The sequence below is a fragment of the Hemitrygon akajei genome, chromosome 30 (genome assembly GCF_048418815.1).
Source record: "Hemitrygon akajei chromosome 30, sHemAka1.3, whole genome shotgun sequence".
NCBI classification, from domain to species: domain Eukaryota; kingdom Metazoa; phylum Chordata; class Chondrichthyes; order Myliobatiformes; family Dasyatidae; genus Hemitrygon; species Hemitrygon akajei.
In genome coordinates, this window is record NC_133153.1 from 30,637,123 (window position 1) to 30,656,818 (window position 19,696).

General features: G+C 40.9%; 1 pseudogene; it reads right to left on the bottom strand.

Annotated features, from left to right (window-relative positions):
• Window positions 1–1,715: 1,715 nt before the first annotated feature.
• On the bottom strand, window positions 1,716–19,256 carry LOC140718932 (UDP-glucuronosyltransferase 2C1 pseudogene; annotated as a pseudogene).
• Between the last annotated feature and the right edge of the window lie 440 nt (window positions 19,257–19,696).

Sequence of the window (19,696 nt, forward strand, 5' to 3'; positions counted from 1 at the left end):
GCATTAAGTCTTCGGAATATTTTGAAAATCTTCTTTCGTTTAATCGGATGGTTTAATCCATTAGTATTCCAAGACACAAAGTTAATGGTTTGAGCCATGTTTCTAAAGTCATCCCTTTGGTATATAAAGGGTTAACCATGTTATAAACTCATGCACCCGGAAGAGGAACAAAAATAAAGAGCGGACCCGGAAGTGACGACATCGTAGACATATTTGTAGTTCAAGAACAGCCCAAGTAAAAAAACTACAACAAATTGATAAGAGAAAAATTAAAAAGGAAAACAGACCAACCCCCACCCCCACATGAAAAAGAAAAAAAGCCAAAATATGACTAGAAAAAAGAAAAAATGAGACTAACTCTACCCCCATATCAGCGGCAGACCACTCCGTGTTTAAAGGATATATATAAAAAAAACCACCCGGACTTTAAGAATTATGATCGCAGTACTAAAAACTACGCTTCTTAATATGCTGAGTTGTAAAGAAAAAGGGAATATAATCACTAAAAGTTTATAAATCGGGTTGTAACCCAAACAAATCAAGAAGTATTTAAACTATGATAAGCGATGCATTATAGGAAGAAGACGAAAAAAGAAACAATAACGCCATCTTAAACTAAACCAATACTTTGCAAAAAACCATTATCTTGATATTAAACAAAAAATTCACTTCGAAAGGTTAAAAATATACCTTCAAGGGAACAAAAATAATAGACAAAAATATAGTATAGTAGTTAAAGTGTATAAGACAAAGCGAGTAATATAACGAAAACACACTTTAACTTAAATATGAAGTATAGGATAAACCTACACCAATAACCAGAGACTAACCCTGGTTTAAGAAATCGAAAACCATCTTTCACGATCAGAATCACTCATTTAATGGAGAGTAGTAACTGTATCAGTAGGGAAGTTCTCCTCCAAATACTTTTTCGCTTCAAAGGTAGACAGAAATACTTTACGCGGAGCATTCGGGGGGGAGATCCTGAGCTTCGCCGGGTATAAGAGCGCAGGTTTTAGATTTTTCTCATAACATTCAGACATCAGAGGTTTAAAAAGCAGCCTTTTTTTCATAACTTCTGGGCTAAAATCATCCACCAAACGAAAGCAATAATCACGAAATTTAATCATCCCAGCCCTTCGAGCTTCACGAATGAGTTGTTCTTTGTCGTGTACGTAATGAAATCGGACGATTACCACTGGGGGCTTATCGGAAACCGTCGGTGAACGACTCCAAATTCTATGTGCTCGGTCAAGTAGCGGAGGGTTTTCTGGAAAAACCGACGGAAACGCATCTTTTAGAAATTGAGCAAAGTATTTCGAAGGATCGCCTTTTTCTATGCCGTCTGGGAGACCAAGTATGTGTAGGTTCTGTCTTCTGGACCGATTCTCCAAATCGACACTTTTGGCTTTAAGTGTCTCCACCAGTTTAATAGTCGAAATTAAATCCTGTTGCAATTTTTCAATTGTCAAATCTCGTTTCCGAGCTTCTTCTTGCAGAGATGTGATAAGCGCTTGCTGCTGGTTAATTACTGAATCCGTCTTAACCATATAATCTTGAAAAGCCTTTATATCTCGTTGAAAAGCCTGATGTTGTTCCTCAAATTTTTTATCCAAAAGCTCCATAAGCAGTTCATAAGTTAACTCAGTGCGTTGCGGTTGAGCTGGCTTCTTTCCATTACCGTTCGGGTTTCGCCCCGGTTCTCATCCTTTGGATCTAAGAGCCATTTCTGTTTGCATATCTTCCAAAATTCACAATAAAATCTTAACGATAAGCCCGAGAAAGTAGCAAAAATCTTTTGGTGTAGGTAACAATAAGTTGAATAAGGGTGATCAAAGGTTAAAAAAAGTAAAGGTTATGGAGCGGATCTGAAACAGTACTCACTCCATGAGCAGCTCCCGCTGACCTCCCGCGTCTATTGCTAATGATTTATTCTCAGAGTAGCCTTTGCTAAATTCATGAAATCTGGAAAGAATGTTCCATGGAATAACTTCAGAAAAAAAATCAATTAATTCTAAACAACATAAAGCACCATATCCCAACACAAGATAGTGTAACCTCACTCAGTCTTTTGTTTTCCTCCACATGCAATACGACAAAGTTTCTTCAGTGCTACAACCATCAGCACTGTGACCATGAGTAACATGGACAACAGAAAGACCATCACATCAACACAGTAGTAAACGTACGAGGGCAGTCGGTAGGATTCAGAGCACAAATGGCCTGCTCCTTTGTGTCGGGCAACATACTCAATCCAGAAAATGGCTCGCTCCAGTGGTGACTCTGGCTGGTCCCGATGGAGGGCAGAGAGTTTCTTCATGTTGTCCCGGTAAAATGTGCCATTTATCACCTCATTAAGTGCCTGCAATAGATCTGTTGAATGCACAGTTGCAACATTAAGCATCTTTGCTGCGCCTCGGGATTCAAGTCGGACTATATTGTCAAACTGGTCAAAAATTAGAGGCATGCCAATCACTGGCACCCCGTGATAGATGGCCTCATAAATACCATTGGTACCACCATGAGAAATGAAGACTCGTGTGTTGGGGTGTCCCAGAAGGTCGTTCTGAGGGATCCATTTTATCAGTAGTGTATTATTACCTACATTGGGAGGGGTTTCTCCATCATATCTCCAAATCACCTTCTGGGGTACTTGAGCAAATGCCTCAGCTATTTCCATTGTAATCTGCTTTGGCAAGGAATGTATAACAGATCCTAACGACATCACAATAAGTCCATGCTTTCCTGAGCTTTGAACAAACTCTTCAAACTCTGCCGCTAGTGGTCGGGCTGGTTTACACTGGAAGCCTCCAATGTAGACAATATTTGGCATGGTGGGTCTTGGGAATTCAAACACAAAATCCATTCTCATTAGCAACAAATCAGCCCTCAAGAGAAGCGTTTGGATGTCTGTGTCTGGTCCCAGATGTTGATGACAGATTTCTTTATATATTGGGTATATAAATAATTCTGAGATGACTAGCTGAATAAGATACTGCACAATGTTTTCTGTTCTCTGGAGAAAATTCATTTTATCTGTAAAGTGTGAGCCTGGATTTGGGATGTAAGAAAGTGGCGATGGAGCAAAATGAGAATGAGCTTCTCCAAAAGGAAGCCATCGAACATTATACACCAATGGGACTTTTAAATAATAAGCAAGCATTGGACCAGCAACTAAAACGGGATCTGTAAGCAATATCTCAAAATCTGCATTCTTAAGTCGGTTTAACAAGCTTTTGTTTTCAAATATTGCCCTGGTTTCATCCTGAAAAAATCTATGTAAATAATACTTGAAAAGATTATAAGTTAACAGCAACTTAATTTTGCCCCATGTTGTCCAACCATTCTGGAAGCTTTCCAATGAATTTTGCACAAGATATTCAAGCTGCTTCAAAACTCCAAATTGTTCAATATCTTTCTCTTGTTTAGTCCTTATGAATTCAAAGAGATCTGGTCTTTCTTTTACATACAAAGTTGATGAGTAAGAAAGCACTGTGATATTGTGTCCATGTTCTTTTAGTTTTTCTATTAGAATCTCCATATTGATCCAATGACTTCCATCCACGGGTACAACCAATATCTTAGCCCCTTGTGTGACTGGACAAGGCAGCATGATGAAAATGCTAAGAGCACATGCAATCTGCAATCTGCTTTTCCATCCAGGACTATCCATCTTGAAAATAGCTGATCACACCGATCCTGTTGTAGAAATAATTAGAAATGTTGGTAAGCATAATAATATATAGGTAACAAAAAACATTTTACATGTAGTTGTGTGTTTTCTTGTCACCACCTTAACTCTACTCACTGTATGGAGTACACTCCCAGTTGTAGCTGAATTTGAATGACATACAACACACAAATTTAATTTGGAAGCAGAACTCAGCTACACAACTAGGTCACCTTTCTGGTTCATGGGCTCAGCTGATGTTTCAAGGATGACAAGTTACCACAGGGATAGTGAGCAACAGGTTCTTTTTATGAGTTCAAGGAGCAAGACTTTGTATTGCAAATACCAAAGTAACAAGGAGTGGTGAAATGGAAAGCTCTGACTTTGTATGCCCCATAGCAACAAATCCTGATCAGCAATGCATATCTTCCACCATAAAGACTTGAGATTCCCACTGTGACATTTTCTGGTTTGGGATATTGATGCACCATCAGTAACTCACTCTGAGACGTAAAAGTGAGATATCGGCTTTTATTGACTGGAAGAAGGAACGAGCAGTGAGTGACCACCATACTACATCCTGGAGACTGAGAGGCCGGGCTCAGACCTCAATCGCCTTTATACAGGGGTCTGTGGGAGGAGCCACAGGAGCAGTCAGCAGGGGGCGTGTCCAGACAGGTATATGTAGTTCACCACAGATATCCTATAATGTTTGGTCATTTCATCCTCTCAAGGTGAGAATGGGGAACATCTGAATTATACAACCTGTAACATTAAAACATAAGACAGTTATTGTAAGGCAGGCCATATGTTGAAGACTGTGTTGAATTTATGGTGATATGGTTAAACCACAAAGATAAGGAAACTGTAAATTTGAGCTTAATCGAAAAACTACCTCAGAGGTCACTTTGTTAGGTACACCTATACACCTGCTCTTTAATACAAATATCTAATCCAGTTTAAGATGGTGCTGCTGAAGTCAAGCAACAACTTCATGGTGGCTTTCAAAGTAAGAAATACAATTAAATATTTTATTAATAACACATTTTCTGTAAATATTCATGGTATACGGTCACTGCAAACAATGAGGAAGCAAGACTGAGTGGAGGGTCGAAGTGTGTGTGTGCAGGAGCAAGGTCAAGGCATATTTGAGACAGAGTCAGAGTTGAAGCAAGCAGAGTGGAGGAGATTCAGAGCCCTTACACCTAAACCAATAGCGAGATTTGATCAATTTAAGCATCGGACTAATTGGGAAATATTGGGCACGGGCTGACGTATGGCGGGGGGGTGGGGTCTAGGCCCAAAGTGTATCAATGCAACAGGTCCCAGTCTTTGAGAGAGCAATGAATCGATGTTTGGAGGATTTAAACGCCAGGCCAGATGATTGATAAGGCAGGGTGTCAGGACTGCAGGAAAGAATGGGCCAGTTCTGCTTCCTGCTGTTCTTTGCTGAACTAAGGCTGAGGCAGTGGGCCTGCTCTGTCTGGTCTGGGCTCCGTGTCTGAGGACTGAATTTTGCTCTAAATGTATTTTGCTTACTTTTATTGTTTGCCCCTAATAAAGTGGCCACTGCGTGCCTAAGTATAACTATTGCTGAGAGGAGAGGATGGGATAACTTTGCCAGAAAGTATCACTGAAGTATAACAAGTATTGCTGCTGATTAATTACCTCAGTGTGCCATGACAATGTTGTATATGTGGTCATGTGGACTTGGTGAGACACGAAAACTGTCCCTTGGTTTGAGCCTGAAACTAGAACTCATTTTCTCTTTCCACAGACAATCAGGGCTCTACGTTCTAGTGTTTGATTATGCTAACTGGCCTGCAATGAAATTATCGCGATACAAACAAGTTCAAGTTTAATTGTAGTTTAACTACACATGAATACCCATGAATACAGTCAAACAAAACAGCGTTACTCCGGGGCCAAGATTCAACTCACATTACCAATAGTCACACACAGCACAAGGCAGACATTGTACATATAATTATGATAACTGTAAAATACAGAGTCTCACACAAAAAAAAGACCCTGAGTGAAGGAGGACATTAAGTGACCATCTCCTGTAAAGTGGCCCTCGCAACATAAATGCAAGGGTTTCGGCAGATGCTGGAAATCCAGAGTAACGCACACAAATTGCTGAAAGAACTCATCAGGTCAGGTAACATCCATGGAGGGGAATAAAGAGTCAATGTTTCAGCTGAGACTCTTGTGGTGAACTACATATACCTGTCTGGACACGCCCCCCCTGCTGACACTGACCGTGGCTCCTCCCACAGACCCCAGTATAAAGGCAATTGGAGACACAGCCCCGGCCTCAGTCTCCAGGATCTAGTGTGGTGGTCAATTGCTGTTTGTTCTTTCACCTAGCCAATAAAAGCCTATATCTCACCTCACGTCTCCGAGAATTATTGATGGTGCATCAACTCTTCATCAGGACTGTTAAAGCATTTCCTTACCACTTAATGCGCAGTATAAGACACTTGCTAGTCCTGCTGTTTGGATAATATGTAAAACATGTTTCTCAGTGTACCTATTGCAGGCAGCATTAACAATAATAAACCAATATACCAATTTAAATTGATTAGAATGGTGCAAAGTTTGACAGGGTTAGTCATAGAATAAGTAGAAGAAGATTGTGAGATTGAAACAGGATTTCAATTACACTTCACATTCTCTGGATCTTTTCAATGATTTCACGTTCCCTGGCCCCCATCATTTTATTTTCACTATGGAGGTCCAGTCCCTGTACACTTCCATCCCCAACCAGGAAGGCCTCAAAGCTCTCCATTTCTTTCTGGACACCAGACCCAACCAGTTCCCCTCCACCACCACTCTACTCTGTCTAGTGGATCTTGTCCTCACTCTCAATGATTTCTCCTTTGTCTCTTCCCACTTCCTTCAAACAAAAGGTGTAGCCATGGGCGCCTGCCTTTTTGTTGGCTGCGTCGAACAGTCTATGTTCCAAGCTTACTCTGGTGTCCGTACCCCTCTTTTCCTACACTGCATTGACAACTGCATTGTGCTGCTCCCTGCACCTACGTGGAGCTCGTCAACTTCATCAACTTTGCCTCCAACTTCCACCCTGCTCTTAAATTTTGTTGGTCCATTTCCAACACCTCCCTCTCCTTTCTCGATCTCTCTGTCTCTATGTCTGGAGACAGATTATCTACTGATGTCTATTATAAACCCAAGGACTCTCACAGCTACCTAGACTATACCTCTTCCACTTGTAAAAACACCAACCCCTTCTCTCAATTCCTCCATCTCCTTTGCATCTGCTCTCAGGATGAGGCTTTTCATTCCAGAACAGAGGAGATGACCTCCTTTTTCAAAGAAAGGGGATTCCCATCTTCCACCATCAACACTGCCCTCAACTGCATCTCTTCCATTTCACAGACATCTGCTCTCACGCCACCCTGCCAGGGATAAAGTTCCTCTTGTCCTCACCTACCACCCCACCAAAGTCCGCCACCTCCAACGGGATCCCACCACCAAACACATCTTCGCCAAGCACCTACACTCTGTCCGCCAGAAGAAGTAGGATCTCCCAGTGGCTGTACATTTCAATTCTACCTCCCATTCCCATTCTGACATGTCAGTCCACGGCCTCCTCTACTGTCACAATGAGGCCACACTCAGGTTTGAGGAACAATACCTTATATTCCGTCTGGTTAGCCTCCAACCTGATGGCATAAACATCCATTTCTCTAACTTCTGGTATTGCCTCCCCACCATTCCCCATCCCCTTTCCCCTCTCTCACCTTATCTCCTTACCTGCCCATCACCTTCCTCTGGTGCTCCTCTCGCCTTTCTTTCTTTCATGGTCTTCTGTCCTCTCCTATTAGATTTCCCCCTACTCCAGTCCTGTATCTCTTTCACTAATCAACCGCCCAGCTCTTTACTTCACCCCTCCCCATCCCGGTTTCATCTCTCACCTTGTGTTTCTCCCTCCCCTCGACTCCAACTTTTAAATCTACTCCTCATCTTTTTTTTTCTCCGACGGTGCCAAAGGATCTCAGCCTGAAACATCGACTGTACCCTATACCATAGATGCTGTCTGGCCTGCTGAGTTCCTCCAGCATTTTGTGTGTGTGGCTTGGATTTCTGGCATCTGCAGATTTTCTCTTGTTTGTGATCGAAACAGGATTTATTTATTGAGAGATTCAGCACGGTATAAGCCATTCTGCCCCATCAAGCTGCACTGCCCCAACAATTGACCTAATCACAGGACAATTTACAATGACCAGTTAACCAACTAATCTTTGAACTGTGGGAGGAAACCCACACAGTCATGGGGAAAATGTTCAAACTCCTCTGTTAATATAATACTGCACGGCACACACAAAAAAAATCAGCTTCTACTAATAATGCAATTCTTAATTTCTGAAAATACAATCTGTAAAACATTCACAAACAAATGCACAGGCGTGTTTTAGAACTCAAGGTTATCCGTTATCATCATCTGAAAGTGCAAGGTAGTTTACATAATATGTTGTTTGTACTTTTTACCTTTTACTTACTGCCGTGGTCAAAAGTAATAGCTTCAAAGCGGTTGTAACTTCAGCAAAGGAAAAGAGTATGGCACTTTTCTAATGGAGGCACCACAGCTTTTAAGCTTCTCTTATCATGCGTCGTTTATCTTTCCGCATTTTTTCTATTCACAATCTATCATATTTCTGTTTTCAGCAGCAAGTTCAGAGGCAGAGTCTTTCTGAGTCATCGTTGCTTTTAATAACACATCTCAAGTGCTGGAGGGACTAGTGGGTCGGTCAATAAATCATAAGCACAAGAGGTTCTGCAACTCTGAAAATCCAGAGCAAGCCATGCAAAATGCTGGAGGAAATCAGCAGATCAGGCAGCATCTATAGAAAGGAACAAAGAGTCAATGTTTTGGTCCGAGCCCCTTTCATCAGAACTGGAAAGGAAGGGGAAGGTGGAGCCAAGAGGGGGAGGAGTATAAGCTCAAAGGTGATAGGTGGGCCAGGTTGGTGAGGGAGGGGAGATGAAGAGATAATCTGAGAGGTCATGTGTGAAAAAGGTAAAGGGCTGAAGGAGATGGAATTTGTTAAGTGAGGAGAGCAAACCATGGGAGAAAGGGAAGGAAGAGGAGCACCAGAGGGAGTTGATAGGCAGATAAGGAGAAGAGAAAAATTAAGAGGGGAACCATAATGGTGAATGGAAGAAGAGGGGGGAGGGGCATAAATGATCAGAAATTTGATAAGTCAAGGTTCATGCCATCAGGGTGGAAGCTACCCAGACAGAATTCACACCTGAGAATGGCCGGATCTTGCGGTAGAGGGGTCCATGGATGAACACGTATGAATGGGAATGGGGATTGGAATTAAAATAATTGTCCACTTGTTACAGACAGAGCGAAGGTGCTCAACAAAGCAGCCCCCGTTTACGCTGGGGTCTCACTGAGGTAGAGGAAGCTGCATCGCGATCGCCTGATACAGTAGAAGTACTGTCTCGCCTGGAAAGACTGTTTAGGGTCCTGAATGGAGGTGAGGAAAGAGGTGAATGGGCAGGTGTAGCCCTTCTTCTCTTGCAGGGTTAAGTGCCAGGAGGGAGATCAGTGGGCAGGAACAAATGGACAAGGGAATCACGGAGCAAGCGACGCCAGCAGAATGTGGGGATTGGGGTGGGTAAAGATGTATTTGGTGGTAGAACTTCGTTGAAGATGGTGGAAGTAAATGCTCCTCTCCTATCAGATTCCTTCTTCTTCAGCCCTTTATCTTTTCCACCCATCACCTCCTCGCTTCTCACTTCACCCTCTCCTATCCACCCACCTTTACCCTCACCTGGCTTCACCTATCACTGCCTTCCCCTCCCCCCAGAAACTTGGAAACACAGAAAACCTACAGCACAATACAGGCTGTTGGGCCCACAATGCTGTGCCAAACATATACTTACTTTAGAAATTACCTAGGGTTACCCATAGCCCTCTATTTTTCTAAGCTCCATGTTCCTATCCAGGAGTCTCTTAAAAGACCCTATCATATCTGCCACCACCACCGTTTTTGGCAGCCCATTCCATGCACTCACCACTCTCTGTGTAAAAAATTTACCCCGACATCTCCTCTGTACCTACTTCCAAGCACCTTAAAGCTGTGCCCTCTCATGTTGGCTATTTCAGCCCTGGGAAAAAGCCTCTAACTATCCACACCATCAATGGCTCTCATCGTCTTATTCACCTCTATCAGGTCACCTCTCATCCTCCAAGGAGAAAAGGCCAAGGTCACTAGAGCTATTCTCATAAGGCGTGCTCCCCAATCCAGGCAACATCCTTGTAAATCTCCTGTGCACCCTTTCTATGGTTTCCACATCCTTCCTGTAGTGAGGCGACCAGAACTGAGCACAGTACTCCAAGTGGGGTCTGATCAGGATCCTATATAGCTGCAACATTACCTCTCTGGATTACATTACCTTATTCTGGATTTCTTGCAGGCATTCACAGTAGAACAAAGAGAGTCAATGATGAACTGCACACAAGGACTGTCAATCAACCAGTGTGCAAAGGAAGACAAACTGCATGTATAAGCAACAAACAAACAATAAATAAATAGATAATATGATTTGAAGGATAAATCTGGAAATTATTAGGAGTCCTGGCTGATGAGGCATTGGTTAGAAAAATGAATGAAGCATATATCGCGCTTCGGAGATCAGAGACAAGTGAATGTTGTGAAATTTGTTTTTTGCAGCAGCGGTACAATGCAATACATGATTTTAAAAGTTATAAATTACAATAAGAAATACATATATATAATTAAATTAAATAAGTAGTGCAAAAAGAGGCCAAAAATATAGTGAGGTAGTGTACATGGTTTCGTTGTCCATTCTGAAACCTAATGGCAGAGGGGAAGAAGCTATTCCTTAAAAGTTGAGTGTGTGTCTTCAGGCTCCTATGCGTCCTCCTTGATTGTAGCAATGAGACGTGGGCATGGCCTGATTGATCAGGTCCTTAATTATGGATACCACCTCTTTGAAGCATTGTCTTTTGAAGAAGTCCTTGCTGCTGGGGATCCCAGTGTCCATGATAGAGCTGGCTGAGTTTGTAAATTTGTGCAGGTTTCCAATTCTGTGCGGTGGCCCTTCCAAACTAGACGGTGATGCAACCAATTAGAATGCTCTCCACGGCACATCTAAAAATTTGCTTGAGTTTTTGGTAACATATCAAATTTCCTCAAACTACTAATGAAATATAGCCTTTTTGTAATTGCATCAATATGTTGTACCTAGGATAGATCTTCAGAGATATTGATAGTCATGAACTTGAACCTGCTCACTCTTTCCACTGCTGATGAGAATGGGTGTGTGTGTTCCCTTGACTTCCCCTTTCCCAAAGTCCACAATCAATTTGTTGGTCTTATTGCACTGAGTGCAAGGTTGCTGTGAAACCATTCAACCAGCTGAGGACTTCTTCAAAAGACAATGCCTCCAAGAGGCATTCTGAGGAGACAGCACCCTCAACTGTGCACTGATGATGGGCTTCTTGAATGGAGCCAAAACTTCTGCAAAGATTTCGCCAAGCTCAGTGTTCAAACAAACTTCCAAATAGCCAACCTGAGCTACCAATATTCCGAAATAAGTCTTACTTACGGCAAATCAAATCAGTGAGGATTGTTCTGGGCAGCCTACAAGTGTTGCCACACTACTGCCACCAACATGGTAGCTGGGGGAAAAAACTGGAGCAGCTGGAAGAAGCCCATGTGGTCATGGGGAGAACATACAAACTCCTTACAGGCAGAGGCAGGAGTTGAACCCAGATTTTACAGCTATCATTGTTATAGCTTTACACTAACCACTGCACTACTGTGTTGCCTGTGTTACGTATTCAGGCAACAATAAATATAGATGAGATAGGCAAGGGTTTAACAACAAATATCACGTTTATTAAACACTGAAACAAACCCCCTCAAAAGTAAACAAACCCAAACGTAACCGGAAAACAGCTGCTGTGCGACACATTCACAGTTCTTAATAGCTTTGCAGTCCCAAACAGTCTTTAAAGCGGTATTGGGAAAAAACAGTTCTTTAGAACGATATGCCGAAAGAAAACAGTTCTTTATAGCGATATGCCAAAAGTTCAAAAGCTCACAGTACTTTTAAAAGGAGAGACTTTTTAAAGCGATGTAAATTCTCTTCCACGTCGATGTCCTTCGATTCCCCGGCGTCGAACTTTCCCACGAAGAATTTTATAAAATATAATGGCTCAAAAGTACTGACCTTTCTTCCCACACTATTCTCAATCCTTTCTGGTCAACCCAGGGATTAACAACGAGAATAGTCAACGAAATCCTTCCGAATGAGGATCAAACAAGGTCGAACTCAATCCACCGTCGAAAATCGATTTTCCTCGATCTCCATCTTCCAAACTTTTGTTCACTCTCCATCAGCAAAGAAACCGTTGGCAGTGACCTTTTAAACTTTAGGCATTATATAAAACTTCATTTTTAACTAAACTGCGTCATCACATTAAATCACGCAGTGACATGAAGTCATCCTGGCAAATTCCGCCACGAACTGCCCCACCTGACAGGGTGGGTCTTCCTTTTATACCCTGTAGAAAAAACCTGTCACATGACCTCTCCTGGCGGGAAAATGACATCACTCCACCATCACAAAACCATTCCCTCATGTCCAGTATAACTTCAACCCCAGTCACGTGACAAGGGTACCACTGTCACGTGTCACGGGTACGTAACACCTCCCTCCAAAAAAACATTTTTGGTCTGACAAGAACAAAAATTTTAACAATTTCTTACAAAAAAAAACAAATGTATAAATTATAACATACACAATATATAATACAGTAGGAGTGTTACAATAAAAAAAAACCACTCCAAACAAAAAAAATATTACATTGTACATTCAACATCGAGATAGACAATCAGCAACCACATTATCTCTACCTTTAATATGAGTTATCACAATATTGTACTCTTGTAACATCAAACTCCAATTTAACAATCTTCTGTTTTTGTTTTTCATCTTACTCAGAAAATCTAACGGATTATGATCAGTGTAAACAATAAGTGGTTTTTGAGTTGTACCAACATATACCTCAAAATATTCTAAAGCCAAAACAAGAGATAACAATTCTTTCTCTATTGTTGAATAGTTTCTTTGATGCTTATTAAATTTCTTAGAAAAGTAAGCTACTGGATGATCAACCTCATCACCCTCATTCCTTTGCATCAATACTGCTCCCGCAGCTTCATCACTAGCATCTACAGCTAATGAAAAAGGTTTTCCAAAGTCAGGTGCCTTAAGCACAGGTTGTTGACATATCATTGTTTTCAATTTTTCAAATGCTTCCTGACAAGGCACTGTCCACACAAACTTTACATTCTTCTGCAGAAGATTAGTTAATGGAAGGGCAACATTAGCAAAATTCTTACAAAATTTTCTATAATATCCTACCATTCCCAAAAATCTTCTGAGAGTTTTTTTCCCCGTCGGAGTGGGAATCTCTAAAATTGCCTGAACTTTTGCCTGAACAGGAGCTACCTTACCTTGACCTACAACATAACCAAGGTAAGTCACAGTGGCATGTCCAAATTCACTCTTGGCTAAATTAATAGTCAAGTTAGCTTTTGAAAGCTTTTCAAACAATTTCTCCACCGCAATTATGTGTGCTTCCCAAGTATCATTTCCTGTCACTAAATCATCAATATAAGCATCAGTATCTTTCAATCCCTGAATCACAGAATTAATCATCCTCTGGAAAGTACCTGGGGCATTCTTCATCCCAAATGGAAGAACATTATACTCATATAACCCAGATGGAGTTACAAATGCAGAAATCTCTCTACCTCTGTCCGTTAATGGAACACACCAATACCCTTTCAATAAATCAATCTTTGTAAGGAACTTTGCTTTCCCAACTTTATCTACACAATCATCTACTCTAGGAATTGGATATGCATCTGTTTTCGTTACAGCATTCACCTTCCTATAGTCCGTACAAAACCTAATACTACCATCAGGTTTTGGCACCATAACACATGGCGAACTCCAATTCGAGTTAGAATGTCTAATAATATCATTCTCTAACATGTATTCAATTTCCTTCTCAGCAAGTTCACATTTTTCCATGTTCATCCTATATGGATGTTGTTTAATAGGTTTGGCATCTCCAACATCTACATCATGTGAAGCTATAGTAGTCCTTCTCGGAACATCTGGAAACAAATCCTTATACTTAAAAATCAATTCCTTCATCTGTTGTTTCTGCTCTAGCTGTAAATGTGCTAATTTCTCATCCATATTTTCCAAAATGGTCGAATTAGGTAACCTAACCGAAACAATGTTAGATTTAGAATGAAAGTCAGATGAATCATCTATCATGTTCCCAGTTAAATCAAACTCATTCTCACTAACCACAACAGTCACAGTACCAGATTGTTTCTCAAAATATGGTTTAATCATATTTATGTGGCAAAGTTGTGTTGACCTTCTACGATCTGGAGTTTTTATTACGTAATCCACATCATTGATTCTAGACACAATTTCATAAGGTCCATGAAATCTAGCTTGTAAAGGATTTGTCTGCACTGGGAAAAGAACCAACACCTTATCTCCAGGCTTAAACATCCTCATCCTAGCTTCCTTATCATACCAAGTTTTCATTTTCTCCTGAGCCAACTTTAAATTTTCCTTGGCTAAACTACAAGCTTTATGTAACCTGTCCTTAAATTTCAAAACATAGTCCAACAAATTAGTATGCACTTCCTTACTAATCCACTGTTCCTTCAATAAAGCTAAAGGTCCTCTAACTCTATGCCCAAACACAAGTTCAAATGGACTAAAACCTAAAGATTCCTGTACCGATTCCCTTACTGCAAATAAAAGTAAGCTTATACTCTCATCCCAGTCACTTTCATTTTCCACACAATATGTCCTAATCATATTCTTGAGAGTAGAATGAAACCTCTCCAAAGCACCTTGCGATTCTGGATGGTATGCAGACGAAGTGATTTGCTTAGCTCCCAATTTATAAACTATCTGTTGAAACAATCCAGACATAAAATTACTACCTTGATCAGTTTGTATTTCCTTAGGCAATCCAAAATAAGTAAAGAATTTTATAAGAGCCTTCGTCACAGTTTTAGCTTTTATATTCCTAAGTGGTACTGCCTCTGGAAACCTAGACGAAGTACACATGATAGTCAACAAATACTGATAACCAGTTTTTGTCTTTGGTAATGGACCAACACAATCTACAATAACTTTAGAAAACGGTTCACCGAATGCTGGAATAGGTTGTAATGGAGCTACTGGTGTAACCTGATTTGGTTTACCCACAATTTGACAAGTATGGCACGTCTTACAAAACATCGCCACATCTTTTCTTAAACCAGGCCAGTAAAAATGTTTTAAAATCTTGTCCACAGTTTTCCTTACCCCTTGATGACCACCTAAAGGCACACTATGAGCTAAAGTCAAAATCTCATTCCGATAAACTTTAGGAACAACTACCTGATAAACAACATTCCATTCCTCACTTGCAGGAATTGTAGGCGACCTCCACTTCCTCATCAACACTCCTTTTTCCAAGTAATATCCTACTGACACCTTCTCAATTTCACTACCTATTAAAGCTTGTTCCCTTAATTTTACAATCTCAGGATCTCTATTCTGCTCTGCTATCATCTCCTTCCGAGACAGAGATAAATCTTCATAGTCAGACTTACTCCCAGAATCTTGTTCAAACAACGAAGGTAAGAAAGTCTCTGACACATCCTCAAAACTCGAATCCTGAGTTGAACAGTCATGAGTAACAACCTCATTCTGCACATCAATTTTTTTAGCCATCGCTCTAGTCACAACACAGGAAGAATCTGTGTTAGAATTCACCTCTGGTTCCTCTGATTCCATTGTCAAATGCACTTCAGGAAAAACTTGTCCACCTGCCAAGTCATTACCTAACAATAAAGAAATACCCTTCACAGGTAAGCTATGCTGTAGTCCTACTTTAACAAATCCTGTAACTAACCCTGACTTTAAATTTACTTCATGTAAATGTACAGGCATAAAATCACTTCCAACACCTCTTATGTAATTCACCTCACCAGTATCACTCTCTTCATTAAACTTCAACACACTATCTAACATCAGTGATTGAGAAGCTCCAGTATCCCTAAGAATTTTTATTGGCACCAGAGTAGATCCTTCTTTCAAGGATACAAACCCTTCAGTTATAAAATGATCGTATCCCTTTCTAACTTTGTCAGACTCTAACAAATCCTCATTTGTGTTTACCAAACCCTGTAACTTTACAGGTGCTTCAGTATGTTGCACACAAGCATTTGGAACTGCTTCCTTCTCTTTCTTTTTCAATTTGAAACAGTTAGCTATTACATGGCCAGGCTTCTTACAATAGTTACAAATAAGACCAAACTGTCTTTCCTTCACAGGTTTTCCTTCCTCCTTACCTCTCTCATTAACCTCTGATTTAATTTCTAATTTACCTGGAGTCTCCATATTATTTTCCCTCTTAAACATTCTACCCTGAGGAAATTTATTCTTATGGATTAAAACATACTCATCAGCTAATCTAGCACAGTCATGCAATTTATCAGTATCCCTCTCATTTAAGTAGGTCCTTACTTCAACAGGAATGCTTCTTTTAAATTCCTCCATTAAAATCAGCTCTCTCAATGTCTCATAGTCCTCATTTACATTTTTAGAAGAAACCCATCTCTCAAAACACATAGCTTTATCATAGGCAAATTCCACATAAGTCTTTTCCACAGACTTTTTCAAACTCCTGAATCTTTCCCTATAAGCTTCTGGGACTAATTCGTATGCCTTGAGAATATTTGTTTTCACAATATCATAATCTAATGCTTGCGCAGCAGTTAAAGCTGTGTAAACTTGCTGTGCTTTGCCTTTAATCACACTCTGTAACAACACTGACCATTTATCTTTCGGCCACTCTGACATCCGAGCAATAGTTTCAAAATGTTGAAAATATCTTTCCACTTCTGTTTCACTAAATGGAGGGACCAATTTAATTTCTTGACTAGCAACAAACGGTTTTTTAAAATCAGAAGACTGATTCCCAGACCTTAATTTCGCCATTGCATATTCAAAATCTCTCTACTTTTGTTCAGCTTCCATTTTACACCTCTCTAACATCATTTGTTCGATTTGCAACTGCATCTCCAGATTACTTATTGGAAACGATTCTAAAATCGATTCATCAAAATGACCGGAAGCCACAAAATGTGATGCGATCTTTCTCTGTATTACAGCTTTTGATGTTGTCACCAAAATACCTTTAAGTTGCAATCTCTTAGCAATCTCAGATACTTCAGTTTTTTTCGCCGTCGCTAACAAATCCGCGTCTGGCGAATCCAGAAACTCATCAATATTCATCGTTGCCGAATACCAACCACAAGTCAAACAAACAAAAAAAAATCGAACAATCCCCGTTACCAAAACACCGATTCAAAATTCAAAAAGCATTTTAAACTCAAACGATTCAATTCCGGACGTAGCCCCCATAATTAATGTTACGTATTCAGGCAACAATAAATATAGATGAGATAGGCAAGGGTTTAACAACAAATAACACGTTTATTAAACACTGAAACAAACCCCCTCAAAAGTAAACAAACCCAAACGTAACCGGAAAACAGCTGCTGTGCGACACATTCACAGTTCTTAATAGCTTTGCAGTCCCAAACAGTCTTTAAAGCGGTATTGGGAAAAAACAGTTCTTTAGAACGATATGCCGAAAGAAAACAGTTCTTTATAGCGATATGCCAAAAGTTCAAAAGCTCACAGTACTTTTAAAAGGAGAGACTTTTTAAAGCGATGTAAATTCTCTTCCACGTCGATGTCCTTCGATTCCCCGGCGTCGAACTTTCCCACGAAGAATTTTATAAAATATAATGGCTCAAAAGTACTGACCTTTCTTCCCACACTATTCTCAATCCTTTCTGGTCAACCCAGGGATTAACAACGAGAATAGTCAACGAAATCCTTCCGAATGAGGATCAAACAAGGTCGAACTCAATCCACCGTCGAAAATCGATTTTCCTCGATCTCCATCTTCCAAACTTTTGTTCACTCTCCATCAGCAAAGAAACCGTTGGCAGTGACCTTTTAAACTTTAGGCATTATATAAAACTTCATTTTTAACTAAACTGCGTCATCACATTAAATCACGCAGTGACATGAAGTCATCCTGGCAAATTCCGCCACGAACTGCCCCACCTGACAGGGTGGGTCTTCCTTTTATACCCTGTAGAAAAACCTGTCACATGACCTCTCCTGGCAGGAAAATGACATCACTCCACCATCACAAAACCATTCCCTCATGTCCAGTATAACTTCAACCCCAGTCACGTGACAAGGGTACCACTGTCACGTGTCACGGGTACGTAACACGTGAAAATTGGAAAGTAGGCCATGTAAATAAAGCCAAGTAGGCTTTATTTCAAAGCAAATAAGTGTGGTGTGAAGCATTTGGAAAGTTAAACCAGAATAGGATTTGTGTTGTAGGGCACTAGAAAGTGCAATTGAGCATGGAGACCTAGCATCATAGGTAGACAAGGGGATGAAGAAAGCTTTTAGCTTGCTGGCCTTTGTCAGTCAAGACACTGAGACTAGGAGTTGGGACAATATGTTGCAGTTGTGTAACTTATTGGTGGTGTCGCACCAATGTACAGTTTTGGCCAACCTGTTAGGGAAAAGTCTTGGTTAAACTGGAGAGAGTGCAAAGAATATTTAGTGAAGAAATATATAACTCAGGACTGCAATGCCTGAGTTATAGGGTTGGCCAGACTAGGTCTATATTCTTGGAATGTAGAGAAATGGTGGGGGCAAGCTTAAATAAAAGTATAACATTAAAAAAGACATAGATAAGGTGGATGGCAACAGTCTTTTCTCCGTGGTAGGAGGAGTCCAGAACTGCGGGTTGGGTTCATAGGTATATTTACACGCAGAGGGAGGTGAGCATATGGAATGAGCTGCCAGAGTCAGTGGATGAGTTTGTTAAAATGGTATCATTCTAAAAAGCACAACTGGTAACTGGAACTCTGCAAGTTGAAGCCTGATGGATGAGGCTTGGAGCCTGGAGACTGGAGGCCTGGAGAATTGGAGGACTGTCCACGTGTGTGGGTAGAAGGGAGGAAAGAGGTTATTAATTTCCACAGATGTCGCTTGACCAGCTGAGTTACATAGAAAACCTACAGCACAATACAGGCCCTTCGACCTACAAAGCTGTGCCGAACATGTCCTTAACTTAGAATTACCTAGGCTTACTCATAGGCTATTTTTCTAAGCTCCATGTATCCATCCAGGTGTCTCTTAAAAGACCCTATCGTTCCTGCCTCCATCGCTGCCACTGGCAGACCATTACACGCACTCACCACTCTCTGCTCTGTAAAGCTGTCTTCCTTTTAAACTCTTCCCGCAGTTCTCACTGGCCGACCTCCATGCGCTCGTGCAGTCGTGCCCCAATCAAACCGCTGAAGAAGTAACCGTCACTTTTTCAACTCTGCTCGCTTTTAAACTCTCCCAACGTTTTGTGTGTGTTGTACAGCTGATGTCGCTCTGTTGCTGGTCGTCTTCGGTATAGTTCTGCTGAGCTTTGTGAGCGTGTTAAGTTGGCACTGGAATGTGTGACTGTGGTGAACTACATATGCCTGTCTGGACATGCCCGCCCTGCTAACTGCTCCTGTGGCTCCTCCCACAGACCCCTGTATAAAGGCGATTGGATGCACTGCTCCTCCCTCAGTCTCCAGGATGTTGTGTGATGGTCTCTTGCTGCTGATAGTGCTCTCTTCCAGCTAATAAAAGCCTACCTCACCTCACGTTCCCGAGAGTTATTGATGGTGCATCAGTGGCAACACTTGCGGGCTGCCCCCAGCACAGCCTTAGGTTCTGTTGGTTGTCAGTGCAAACAACACATCTCACCATATGTTTCGATATACATGCAATTAATAAATGAATTTCAATCTGAATTTGAGAATGAATCTCAAGGTTATATATAGTAACTAACTAGGT